Source organism: Parasteatoda tepidariorum, chromosome 9, assembly GCF_982258835.1.
Source record: "Parasteatoda tepidariorum strain Cologne lab strain chromosome 9, Ptep-v5.0, whole genome shotgun sequence".
Lineage (NCBI taxonomy): Eukaryota > Metazoa > Arthropoda > Arachnida > Araneae > Theridiidae > Parasteatoda > Parasteatoda tepidariorum.
This window is the reverse complement of record NC_141763.1, coordinates 60,322,014-60,337,210: the sequence shown is the minus strand read 5'-3', so window position 1 is coordinate 60,337,210 and position 15,197 is coordinate 60,322,014. Positions and strand designations below refer to the sequence as shown.

The 15,197-nt window shown below is 28.9% G+C and overlaps 1 long non-coding RNA gene across 1 annotated transcript in view; it reads left to right on the top strand.

Moving 5' to 3' along the window:
• LOC122268203 (uncharacterized) overlaps positions 1–12,379 on the top strand; it is a 31,156-nt gene extending 18,777 nt beyond the window's left edge. Inside the window, exon 3 of the long non-coding RNA XR_001585732.4 lies at positions 11,728–12,379. This is a non-coding gene — a long non-coding RNA (uncharacterized LOC122268203). The remainder of the gene's footprint in view (positions 1–11,727) is intronic.
• Positions 12,380–15,197: the final 2,818 nt, after the last annotated feature.

Sequence of the window (15,197 nt, the reverse complement as noted above, 5' to 3'; positions counted from 1 at the left end):
AAAATGAGGTTATGAAGTTAAAAGCTTCTTCTGGTCATTACTGTTACAGACTTTTCTTTTATTTACTAAATATTATTATATTAGTACTATTATATTCTGTTGTTATTATTATTCAGTAATATATGTAACTTTAGGTGGAAATTTAAATAAAAATGCTTCCAAGAGAATTTTTTTGTAAGAATATTAGTTATTACTCATGTAAATTAAAAAGACAAAGCATCATTTATAGTAATATGTTTCATATGGCATTCATTTGAAAAATAATTTAATTTCTTTTCTCATAATTCCTTAATTAATAAATTTATTTATTTATTGTTGTGACCCGTATGTATTATACCAAGCATAGTAACCTTTTGCACCCTGAACAAGTACCATTTAAATTAATGTAAGCATTAATTTATTTAGACACATGATGCAATATTAGTATATAACAACTAAAAATCATAAAATTTGCCGGGATAGCTTGGTTAGCAGGATGATTGACTCACGTTCGTGAGTATGGAAGGTCGAATCCATCCAGCCGAAGTCTCCCTGTGTTGTAAATGGTGACTGGTGTATGCTAAATCTGTTGGGTCACAAAGTCCTCCATGTTCTCATAACAAATTATACCTCTTGGAGTACTGAATTGGAGATTTGTCGTTCCCTGGTTCAGATCAAAATTACGATCTGTGGATGAATAAATGTATGTATGAAAGGGTCCATCCTATAAACGGGTGTGGCAAAAGTCGAATTCTTGGTTATAGATGGCGCCACTATAAAATAAGAGTAATTGCCCCCTTTCCTTAATAGCCTACGACAACAGCAACAGATCCCAAAATAATGTTGTGATGAAGTATTAAGACACTGAAATTTCAAAGTGGTGACTTACTCTAAGGTGACAACGTAGAGTTGAAGATTAAATCCTGAAACAAAATTATAAAGGACTAAATTTTAACTGACTAAAAACTTGACCAATTAAAGCCCTTCAAATCACGAGGCAGAAGCAATCATTTACGTTTTTAAAATAATATACATTTATTATCTCATTTTAATGACATTTTTTCTCCAAAGGATAAAAATTCATTTTAACAATAAATTGTTTTAATGCAAAAGAAAAGTACGTGATTCAAACAAAACAGGGCCATACTTTTCTAATTCATTCAATAACACTTTTAAATTGATGAGACACAAAATAACTTTCAATCAAAGAGATTACAAGTGGGTTTAAAAAGAAATTCACTGGGCCACGAAGGCAATCTTTACAGAAAAAAAGAAGCTGTTATCGTCTGATTTATTCTATTTTAGAAATGACGACCGCATGTAGATTGAATTTTATCATACAAGGACAAAAAACGGAGTGAAGAATTGGCGATCCTCTTTTTGTTTCTTGAGTTGAAGGAAAGAACCTTCCCATGGATTTCTCACTCAAAAGAAGATCATCCAAGGTAGTTTTCACATTAGGGGAAAATCTCCCATGCGCATCCAATGCTGAAGGTGTTTGCATTATCGCCATGGAACAACGATTTAACAATGGCGTGGTTTCCTCTCGTTGATTATGTCATGTTTGCTTTCATAATTAAGAAATACAAAGTTTGGTGCTAATAAATCATAAATTAAAAACTAGTTTTTGTCCAAAGTAATTCTCGTTGTAGTAGTTTAAATAGTTTTCGTTCAAATTCATTTCTCGGATGCTATACCACGGGAGAAATTCCTTATGGCAAATTCTCTTTTACTAACATAACTAATTTAAAATTTAAAGTATAGAAAAAGTAAGTCCAGGTAAATAAACGTAGACTAAACTTTAAAGTTTCAAATGCTGAGATTTTGACTTTCAAAATATTAAAAATCCAACAAATTATGGAAGGATTATTTAGGATTACGTAGTTGGGAAGTTATCCTGCGATAATTTGTTAACATTTTGATATTTTGAAAACACTTTTTTAGCATTTGAAACTTTACGGTTTATTCGTGGTTTACCTGAATTTACTTTTATCTAAACTTTAAAATATCAGTGAAGGTGAAACAGAATTTGCCACGAAAAGATTCTCTCGTGGTACAGCTTCCTTTTAAGGTTACCTTCTTCTACCGCTAATTCTGCTCTTTAATTACTTTATAGATGTTAATTAAATGAATGTAAGCCCTATCTTGTGGTTCAAACATAACTTTGAGTAATTAAGCAAATTTAGAGAGTCAAATATAGTTAAAGTGATTAATACCCAGCAGATGAGATGGATTGGTCATATCTATACATAGATATGACGTATTAGTGTACAGTGTATATTTATGTATAATTTATATTATTGTTGTTATATCTATATATAGATATGACATCAATAACCCAACAAAAAATAACTTTCCACAAGCGGGAAAAAGGAAGAAAAGCAGACCACGCATTGATTGTAATGATTGTATTGTTATGTAACCATTGATTATGTAATGTTTGCTTTCGAAATCTCTCTCTCTTTATATATATATGTTCAGAGATGCCAACTTATTCCGCTTTATAATAAAATATTTTCTAGTGGTAACGAAATTTAAGTTATTTTCAGTTTAGTATTTTTCAATGAAAGTAATTTTTCCATCTCTCTACATATCAAATATTCAGAGTATTAAATGAAATGTTAGTTTATTGCATTTTGTGGTGACACGTAATGTGGTGAAAAGTAAGCGGAATTATCCTTGAACTTCAAGTTTCAAACTTAATTTGCTACCAATTTATTAAAACTTTTTCAGAAAAGGGAACAGTATGCATCTTTGCATGTAGTATATACCAGAGTTGGCCGTTGATTACAGTAATAGATTACAACTGTAATTGATTACATATAATTACAGCTATGTAATCAATTTTGCTATGTAATCGTTTATGTTGTGATTACTTGTAATCGCAATTACTTGGAATCATGATTACAAGTAATTGATTACTGTAATCAAAATTGTAATCATGATTACAGCTGCAATCAAAATTTTTCGAAAGTTGTAATCACGATTACAAGTAATCAATTACTTGTAATCGTGATTACAACTTTCAAAAAAATTTGATTACAGCTGTAATCATGATTACAATTTTGATTACAGTAATCAGTTACTTGTAATCATGATTGCAAGTAATCAATTACTTGTAATCACGATTAGAAGTAATCAATTACTTGTAATCGTGATTACAACTTTCGAAAAATTTTGATTGCAGCTGTAATCATGATTACAATTTTGATTACAGTAATCAATTACTTGTAATCATGATTCCAAGTAATTGCGATTACAAGTAATCACAACAAAAACGATTACGAGTAATTATGATTACAAGTAATCAAAATATATGATTACATGTAATTTGATTACATGTAATTGTGATTACTTGTAATCAAAGTATACGATTACAAGTTATTACGATTGTATACTATAGTCAAATTTTTTATGTAAGTATTCATGTGTTTACATATTTTTATGTACATAGAATGTACGCACGCATGAACGTACAATTTGCGATTCCTATACTTACAATATATCCACAAACGTTGCTTGTACGTACAATTTTCAGATATACCTATATTGTACATGCATACATATATTATACTGTTCATAAATCAATTGCACATGCATGGGACATACATTGTACAGACAATGTATGTATGTTCGTACAAACACAAGTACTTGTATATACATGCGTACATGAACATAGATATACATTTTACATACACAAATATTTGCATAAAATGCATATATTCATTGTGTATAAATGTACATGTCTACATTGTTTGCACATACATACGTAATTATTATCTATATACATACGTACATATATTTTATACCTACAATATAAGTGTATGTACATGTGTGTGAAACTAAACTGTCTGAACATATGCACTAGATAAAATCATATGTACATACATTTTAGTTATTCATTTGTACGTATACAAATACGTACAAAATGCAGTACGTGTTCATACGTGCAAAATGTATCAGTATAAAATACATTCTACTATCTACTGTAAAATATAATCATTTATAAGAATACATAGTCTTGTAATCGTGTATTTAGATTACATGTAATCAAATTACATGTAATCATGATTACATGTAATCAAATATTTTGATTACTTGTAATCATAATTACTCGTAATCGTTTTTGTTGTGATTACTTGTAATCGCAATTACTTGGAATCATGATTACAAGTAATTGATTACTGTAATCAAAATTGTAATCATGATTACAGCTGTAATCAAAATTTTTTGAAAGTTGTAATCATGATTACAAGTAATTGATTACTGTAATCGACTATGTAATCATGATTACAGCTGTAATCATGATTACAAACTTTGTAATCACGATTACAAGTAATTGATTACTGTAATCAATATTGTAATCATGATTACAGCCGTAATCAAAGTTTTTGAAAATTGTAATCATGATTACAAGTAATTGATTACTGTAATCAAAAAATATAATCGATTACATTTTTGGCCAACTCTGGTATATACTATACGATACTTAAGTTATGTATATAAATGACAGGATTGACATGAAGTTTATGAGGTGTAAAATATATTTTTCAAATGTGACTAAACTGGTTGCCAAAGGCAACTAGTCAAAAAACAAAAAGGTTAATGCACATGAAACATAAAATCAAAAATATTAAAGTTATTTTTGCCTCAATTCATTTCTCTTAAAGTAAACCCTGCTTTCTAAGTACTTTAAATATGAAAATTAAATAAATGTATGCCCTACTTTGTAATGTAAATACAACTTTGTATTATACATTAAATTTAAGAGACTAAATAGTTAAGGTAATTAAAATCAAACAGATGAGAAGGATTGTTTACAGATAAGAGAACAATTATTCAACTAATTTTAACTTTTCAATCACTTGTAGAAGAAGACTAAGCTCTGAAAATTTAAGTTACAGAAAAAAGAACTAATCCATATAATAATAAATTAGTTGCTATATACTAAATTATTAAAATTATACATATTATAAACTCAGAGAGATGACTTATGATGTTTTTTGAAAGGAAAGATTAGAGTGAGTGCATAAGGTGTCAAACTGTCGTCCAAAACTATTGGGGAAACATTCACCAGATTAAGCAGCCACTCTATTTTCCATTCAAATTCAATTATTTTGAAGATTTTAATGTGAAACTGAAGAGAAAAATATGCTCATTAAGATGAAGATTTTGGATGGATTTTGTAACTATATACTCAGTACTAAATAATTAGAATACTTTACATTCGTCTCATCTCTTAAATTGTAAAAAAAAAAGGATTTTAGCACTTGAAATCATAGCACCATATTTTTTTCGGTTTATTCTTACACATATATGGCAACGTTACTTTTAAAAAGTAACGAGTAAAAGTACAAGTATTTTTAAAAAAAGTAACGAGTAAAAAGTTCTTATTTTAAAAAGTAACGAGTAAAAAGTACAAGTACTAAACAAAAAAAGTAACGATTTAAATGTACATTTCTAGGAAATCGAAAATTCAAAGTAACCTAAAATTTTATTGAATAACTAGCTGTACCCTGCGTGCGTTGCAACGCTTTCAATTTGAATTTGAATTTTGTATTTAAGTGCGTAAATGACATTTGCGATTATGATTTGAAATGCAAATTTTATTTAATGGTGAAAAAACCAGTGATAGTCTCAGCAGTTAATTCTCTAGGATATCATTAGTGCATTTTCAAACAGACATGTATGGTGATGCACACGGAGCATGAAACATATTTTGGACAATGATCTGAAATAAGACTGGATCTATGGGGACATCAAGAATTTCTGCTGATATCTGATCAGTTTGGCAAGGTGGTTTTTTTTTAATAAGCCAAATTAGAATGTGTGCCTGAGGCAATCCTCGTTTTTGCCATTCAATAGAGTACACCCAACACCGTGTCTCTCTAAAAACATGACGCTTCACAATGAAATCAAGTAAAGATTATCATTTTTGTTTGAACACACGTGCTGTAATATCATGACGATCCGATGATGATTGTCCTGGTAACAAAATATCTCTAATTTCAACCCAAGCAGAATTGCACGTAAATGTAATAAATAAATCTAGGAGCCCATATGCGAGAGCATATGTCATTGCATCCTGTGAGTATTCATACATGTGCCTTGGAGTCCAAGGCACATGTATGAATACTCAGACATGTATGAATACTACATTTGCAGGGAGTCCAAGTTTTTCTCCCTGCAAATGTAGTCGGCAATATAATCATTTTCCCCACATCATTAGGATTAACGTTACCATCATTAATTATTGCATCCCGTAAATGAATGCATTCTTCTGAACGTAATTTGGTTTGATTTAATTTAATATACAGTAGGCGTTCAGTTTCAATTTTCGCATACATATCGATAATGTATTAATGAACTAATTGTCGACATTTTAAAGTATGATTATCAGCGTTTTGGCAATCATTAATCTATATGCATAAAAACTTATTGCACTTGCTTTCTTATTGGTTTTCTCGCCTGTTTGCGGACTTCTTAATTTTATGTTAAAATAATATCCCTCCTCTCCTCACCAAAATAAAATAGGATATTGCAATGCATCATATGATCGATAAGTTTCTGAGAACTCTTTGAACGTCACGATTTCTGCGATGAAGAACTGTATCGCGGGAGGTAAATTCTTCGCCAACTATAACAATAGCCACTTCATCCAATGTTGGCGCATTGTATTTTTCTTTGTGGTGGCCTACAGCTGTTTTTTCAGCTCTAATAACAACTTTGTAAATATCGGATGACATTTAGTCAAGGGCAATTGTGAACAGCCTAATTAACTGATTATGTTGATCGAAAAATTTTTGTAATACGGTAACAATTTTTTGTTTAGTGCCATTGTTTACCTGACAACGTTGATTGACTTGATCATTTGTGTTATCCATGAAATAAATTTGTAGAAATTTATGATCTGCGTTAGGCATTGAAAGAAGTGATCCTGCACGATGATAAATTTGGCCTTGCACTTTGAATGCTGGGATGTAATTCTCGTTCACGATACGTGTAGCACCGAATAAAGTCATTTAGAAACACGAATTGTACCGGCGTATATGCGCCAAAAAATGTTTCGATTGGTTTGTTTGACCTGATACGAAGGTTGATAATGTCTCAGCAGGCGACGTAAAATCTTGTAGTTTCAGTATGCCTCTAGAACAGCAAATTTCAGCTGTTTCATTTTTAAATTTGAGAGCATTACAAAACATACATAATTGATATATTTCTCCGATGATGACACTTGGGGGAAGACTATAGTTTGTTGTCGGATCATAGTGAAATGCACTGAAATTCAAATCAGAGTATTGGCAACGCCTGAATAGCGAAATGCGTTCTCGGTCGGTTTTCATTCTTGCTTCCCGTTGCTCTGATGTTTCCGACGAACGGGCTTGTGTAGTTCGTAGTTGATTTGTTGACAGTCTTCTTTCCTGTTGCTCAGACGTTTCTAAGGAACGGGCAAAAGCATTCTGTTCTCGATTAGTTTCAAGTCTTTTTCCCGTTGCTCCGATGTTTCTGAAACACGGGTAGTTCTCTTTTTGCGCGCTTGAGATGTCGACCGACTAAGAGCGATTTGCTTAGGCGGCATATTTTTGCAAATATTCTTTCTGACAAAGAAAAAGAAATGTAAAAGTTGACAGTGGTCGCAAATTTGCTAAATCGAAATATCACATACATATTTTAAATAATAAAAAGAGCAATAAAAATGAGATGAATAAGAAATATGAAAATTATAAGATTTAAAACAAAAATTAATTTTATAAATGAAAGAAATAAAATGGATGAATTCGAAAACTTTGCATAAATAAACAAACAAACTAATAGTTTTCAAATGATAACTGTCACAGCACTGAAATCTTCGAAAAGTATATTTAATTGTGCTAACCTAAAATTACGTACTAAATATAAATATTTCTGAAAACGTGCAATTTGAATGACATTTGCTTCTGTCTTTATATTTATTAAACAGTTTTCACAGTACTGAATCCGTGATACGACCAACAATTAAGAAATCTATTCTCGTTGATTTTACTTGCTTGTGCTCACCTGACATAAAGAAACGCGCGAATTAAAAATTAAAGTATATGCAATTTACTTTAATTTACTTTTCTAAATGAATAGAGTTATAAGATAGAAAATATCACTGTTGTTATCTTCAAGATATTTGAAAACTGAATCGTTTACAGCAAAATTTAAAACAATGGCTAGCTTTTAACCAATCAGAAAATTCCATTTCGACTTTCGCTGATACCGCTGGAACGGTTTGTCGCAGAATGTTCTAATGTCGACAGAAACCTTCCTCGTGCTTTGAACTATCTGTATGCCAAGTTTCATAGCTTTCTGTCGGATGGTTTAGGAGTCTATAGAGGACAGACAGACACACATTCACTTTTATATATATAGATATTCTTATGTTCTTTAATTTTTTCGCAAAAATTGTTATTATTTATTTAATTATTTTTAATTTTGAATGTTATGGACACTAATTCACTTTTAAATTTGGAAGAATATTATAATATAATTTTATAATATAATCGTATAATATAATCGTATAATATAATTTTAAAATCAAATATAATTTTAATATCAAACTTTTTATGGATTTGCGCGAAAAAGAAATTTTATCTATTGATTTTAATTTTTAGTTTATTATTTTTATTTATTTAAATTACCATTGATTTAAAATTTTTTTACTCTATAGAAACGCGTTTTAAAAGCACAAACATAAACAAAGCAAACACGGGGTTTCAGATAGCTTTGTGATCTTTGAGCTAATTAAAAATAATTGAATGTGCAGTATAAGTTGAAACAGAGCAGTCTACAGTTTTATTTGTAACAATGGCTAATGCTCAAGTCATGCGAGGAAATCATTTTCCGAACATTTCTGCCTAACGGAATAATTAAAATTTGTAAACGAATTTTAGTATCAGCGGCTAAATTAATACCTTCGAGTTTTCAAGAGTTAAAATATTAATTATAATAGTTTACAATAGCACAAATAGTTCTGAAGTTCTTAGAGATTTGACTGGGCGTTGTTTGACAAGGTCGGGCATAAACATAATTTTAGTATAAAATGTTCTAGGTAAAAATGTATTTAGTAAAAAATGCATTAAGACAAAAATGTATTACTAGTGAGTTCAAAAAGAAAATTGAAAAACGTCATAACAAAATCCAACATTTTTTATTTAAATTTTTTAAACAAATGCATAAAACTCGAAAATGAATGAAAATAACTTGCTAATTAATACTTTTATTCATTTTTCAAAATAATTACATTTCGAAAGCATTTATTTTATTTTATTATTTTTAGAAAGCTTACCGAGTTTTAGAAAAAAGTAACGATTTCATTCGACATTTCCGTTACAAATACTTGTACTTTTTCCCTAAAAAAGTAACGAAAGTATAAGTAAAAGTACTAAATTTAAAAAGTAACGAAGTACAAGTAAAAGTACGTACTTTTTACTTGTACCGGCGGTACAAGTAACGAAAGTAAAAGTACTGCCATATATGTTCTTACATTTCTATTCTCATTAGCAATTTAGTAATTGTTGACACTTCCGTGTCTTACAACAATTGGATACTTGCAATTCGATAAGAAGTTAAGGGATTTAAGCCTAACCACGTGATTTATTACACATTTAATCGGATACCCGTGAGCGACGTCACACGTGTGTATCGAACCTGATTGGCTTCTGAATCGACCACGTTTTACTAACGATGACGTCTCTTGCAGGTATCCAATCCTAAACGGACTAAAGCACAATCTTTTTATTATTATAGATCAAAGATGGTGAACTGGTTTCAATTAGTGTGCCAGCTAAATTATGGCTTATTATTTTAAGATATACAGCGTACTACTTGTTATATTTATTTTTAAAAATAACCTTAAATCATTGCTTTGATTATTATGAACTTTTTGCGTACCACGCGTGTTGTAGGCTCGCTATCTCTGTTATATATTATGCTTGTTATAGATTATAAAAGATCATAAACAACCATATTTATTAAAATAATCTTCAAAATTACATTGAATATATTAGATGCATGTTAAGAGGTAAACGAATGTTTCTCCGATTATTAATTGACAAAAGGAAGGTAAGAAAAAACAAATATAATTCTGTAAAACTTCTTTTCGCCTTAATTTTTGTTGTCCCTTCTTCCTCAAAGGAAATATGCATACATGAAAACCCAGAATTGGTCATTATTGTCACATTTATTTATTAAATTTTTTATTTTACTTACTTAAATTTCATCTTATTGTTTATGACGAAAAGATATGTTTACCAGATAACTAACTTTTCTTTGTGTCAAACTTCATGGGTTTCTTCGATTCAACAAATCTAAAGTCATTTCTTCGCCAAGCAAATACAGAATGAAAAAAGCCTTGCTCCAATCACTCTTCCATTTGATGGTTTCAAAACAGTTCAAAGATCAAGTAAATAATGACGCTAATTTTTTACAGTTTCTATTGGCTCTTTAAGCATCAAACAATAGGTGTCAATTGTAATTATTGTGGTGAAGTACCTTGCAGATATGCTTGCTGAATACTAACAAGCTTATTAAAAAAAGAAGTTGTGTTGTTTCGCCTTGGTTTATTGTTCTCAAAAATGGTTTTGTTTACTTTTTTTTATTTTCACCCAAACATAAATTTTTCTTCTTTGCCAATAATAGTGATCGTAGCATCCTATAAAAAATTAATTGTGGCTCTCAATTTACTTCAATAAAGAAGTTTAATTTCTTAAAATTTAAATTAACATAAAGTTAGTTTCAATTTAAAAAATAAGTTAAGTTTCAATTGATTATTAATTAGTTGATTATCAATTGATCAACTTAATGAATTGATTGGTTTTAAATTTATATTTTAATGTAAAAGTTAAGTTTTATTTTAAAGCTAACAAAATATTTAAAATTTAAATATCACTTTAAGTTTAAAAATAACACCGTTTACGTTTTTAGAAATAAAATTTTTGTAGCAGATTTAGAATGAACTTGCCTTGCTATACCATTCTATACTTTCTTTATAATTACTTAAACTGTATACTAATTTCAAAAAATGTAATTTAATTGTAATTGTTCATCCATATTCATAATTATTTACATAATTAACATGCAGTGGTTGTAAAACTATCTCGTTTCATCCAAAAATATGAGAGAAATAATATAATTTACCTACTAATTTAATATTCATGGGACATTAAAACTTCTGATACTAATTAACAAGAAAGGCAAAAGAGAGTTTTTCCCTTTGCCTAACGGTAGGACATTTTTTTTTGTTTCGAAAAATAAATTCTAATTCATTCTTTCGTAAATTCATTTCCTCTCCTACTTTTGGAAGATCCAAATTTTACATGGTTAAAAATGACGTCATGCCTAGAACAAGTTGGCTAGATAGAGAAGAGAAGTGGTTAAAGGACTTGGGACTTAATAGAAGGAAAAATATCGTATCGAATAGATCTAGATGGGGTAAACTGACTGAGACCGTCTAGGCCGGTTACCGGCTGTAGAGCCTAAGAAGAAGAAGAAAAATGACGTCATTTCTAAAAGCTTCAAGTATGATTATGTTTCAGATCTTGCCTACAATTTTGCCATGCAAAATTTTTCAAAACATTAGCTGCTAAATGATAGATTGTTTACATAGTGTAGAACTTTACAATTCCAACTGAAATAATTAAATTTTAAAATACAGAGATGTATAACAGTTATGCTTTGTTTTCACTTTAATCGCAACCGTAATTCCATTTTTTTCTTCATATTTAGCTTATGCATGGATCAAATAGACAACAGAACTAGACTAAGATGCTGCTCTTGACCTATGATTTCAGCTGTCTGACATAAGCATATTTTCAAGATTACCATGGATGAAATCATGTACAAACTTTGTTCTTCACATTAATTATTTTCTTAATAATTATTTTTTCTTTTGTTATTATGTTCGAAATTACCAATGAATTTTATTTATAGATTTGTTATTAAGTTCGCAATTACTAATGAATTTTATTTATGAACTAGAAGTTCCTCAAAAGAAGATTGTTTAATTAGGGTTCCTTAGCCGAAAAGAAATTAGGAACCGCCATATTACGAAATACATAAATTTCAATTAGGTAATTGCAACTCAAAAAGAAGTGAAGTGATTGTGCCAACCATGCGATGTAAATCAGATATAATTGGATACCTACCTGTAAGTGACGTCACTTTTTAAAACTTGATTGGCTTCTGAGTTGACAAATTCCACGATTTACCTACGACGACGTCTTCGGCAGATATTCAATTGGAGAAAAGTTGTCATTTAAGGGGACAATGGACGTTCAAAATACGAAAAATCCTTAAAACTTGGTGTTTTTGTTTTTTGTGATATTAAAAAAAATCATACTTTTCTGAATAATATACAGCAAACAGAATTCAAATTGGAGATTTTGTTAACGAGTTATAAGAGTTTCAATCTGTATGTTGTAAGTCATTTGCATTGAAAAATATAGATTTTTCCCAGAATAAGATTTTTGGATGATTTTCCATCTTCGAAAAGTTCCTTGTGCATCAATTTTTACTCTATTGCTCTGAAATTTTTTTCAGGGATTATTTGATGTTTGTTCTAAAGATAGAACTACAATTAGTTAGCATTGCACAAAAATTTGTGTTGCTAATATTTAAACGAAAGTTTATGAATAGTAATTTTTTGATGAAAATTTAAGAGCGATGTGTAAAAAAACTTTTGATACACATTATTGCTCTATATTGTACCTGAAACAAGTTAAATACATTAAAGTACTTATAACCTCCTTTTTTGTACAAAAATAATTTTGAAAAAAGCAAAACTGATGCACAAGGGACATTTTATGTATTGCTAATTTATCGTTAATTAAAAATATACTTTTAGCTGTAACTTGAAAAATAATTAACGTTTTCTTAAAAAAAATGATACACAGGCTTCTATTGAGCTTACCAATATTCAATAAAAATTTCATATGGCTAGGAGGAAAATTAAAATTTTTGGTTTTGAACGTCCATTGTCCCCTTAAAAGAGTTCACATATTTAGCAAAATTTTTTTAAATTCAAATTGAAAGAAATTTAGGTCTCCTGAAATAAATCTTAAGTTTATTTACATATTTTTGGACGAAAACGTAAATTATTTTTCTTTAAAAAAGCATAAATATTATACAAATTTTAGTTTTCAATTTCAAACATGTAAAGTGTGGAAAATGAAGTAAATATAAAAAATCTATATGCGAAATGTAACATTTAGGGCTCCAGCAATACACGAAACTTTTTATTTAATCCGCAATTAACTTATTAACCTAATGTAAAGATTGGGTTGAAAATTGAAAACATGTGTTACTAAAAATACGGTTTTCAGGTAGATTCCGGAAGACCTAAGTGCTACATTTCATATATATATATATATATTATATATATATATATATATATATATATATATATATATATATATATATATATATATATATATATATATATATATATATATATATATATATATATATATATATATATATATATGTTACTATTAAGGGCTGTTAAAATATAAAGTAATTTCATATCATACTAATATAATAACAAAATAATATAATAATGTAATAATAAAAATAAAATAATCATATTTTTGGCTATCTTAAACTCCCTCTCCTCTCTTATCAAAAAAAATAAGTGCATCTCAAACCCCCTGCCATACTTACGTAAAGAAGTCGTAACACCTTTCGTTTTTTTTTCTTTGACTTTTACTGCAATAATCTAATTTTAAAAAAAAAAATCGAAAATATAAAAAAAAAGATATTACAATAAACGATATAGCTTCGCATAAAAGAAAATTTATGTTTTAACTCATGCTATAAAATTTTGTGCAGAGTATTCTTTAAAAATCTTTTGTTTTTCTTTTGTATTCAAAACTGTTGTCCTCCGAAACACTTCGAAATTTTTTTCTATTTATTTATTTTCCGAAATTGAACTTTTACATTAAATTTGAAAATGTTTGAATATTTTTTGCACCTTTTTTTGTTTTGTTTTTTAAGAAAATTTTGAATATAGCGAGATCTTAATGGCTCACACAAACAAGCCACAAAACCTCTTCCTCGTTAGGTGCTTACGAAATAATTGAACAACTCCTTACCTTGCATTTTTAATTTTCCATTTTTCAAGGGGGTTTACCGGTCACGGAAATTTTTTACCCTTTATTCCAAATGGAATGATTTTCAATGATCTTTGAGCTAATTTTTAAGTTTTACTTTTACAACGAATCTGATATTAAGGAACAGGAATTGGTGTTTAAAAATAAGCGATAATTCACGGATCCACTAAAAGAGATTTTTGCCTGAGACGGTAGACAATTTTGAAAATTTTTAACTGAAGTTTGTTTCATATTTATGCTTTAAAAAAACTAAGTTTTATAATCTTGACCAATAAAAAAAAAGACTTAAATATTTTTCAATTTGTCAAAAAAGTTTTTTGGTAAATATGTGACAACGTTTTTACCACGTTTATATTAAGTTGCATTCCTGTATGTCTGTTCGGGTGGAATTTTGTAATCGATTTTAAACTAACTTCCCGACTAGCTACAGAGTTCAAATTTGTCACATAGTTCAGAATTGGATGACAATGCATGAAAATGAAGAGAAAGAAGACATACAAAGTAAAATAAAATTAAAATTGAAGAAAAATTAATATTTTCGCGATTGTCTTTTGTTGTCGATTCGATTATTTCAAATTAGTGTCACATGTCAGTTGAAAAGTTTTGTGCACAGTGAGTGAAAAAATTGAGATTTTAAAAGTGAGTACAAAAAAAAAAAGAATCAAAATGAAAAATAATATTTTTAAAAACCACGTTTTTGTAGGGGAGAATACCACGTTTTTCGTTTTTTAAATTTTTATTTTTTAATTATTATTCTCCACTGCAAAAACTTGGTTTTTAGAAATATTATTTTTTATTTTGATTTTTTTTTTTCGTTTTGAAATTGGAAAAGAAAAAGTTTTTTTCGAAGTTAACGCCTGGATAATTTATTGAGGCAGATTAAAAAAAAAAAAAAAAAAAAACTATTTATTGAATGAATGTCAGAAATCTGAAATCTATACATCATAAATATAACATGGGATGATAGAAAAAGGGAGTCAGCCATCATATGGGATAGGAATTCTAATGACATACGACATGTCATCATCTCTATGACATACGACCCACTGTGATAGGGTATCATCAAAGAAAGTGAAACCGCCAGAACGA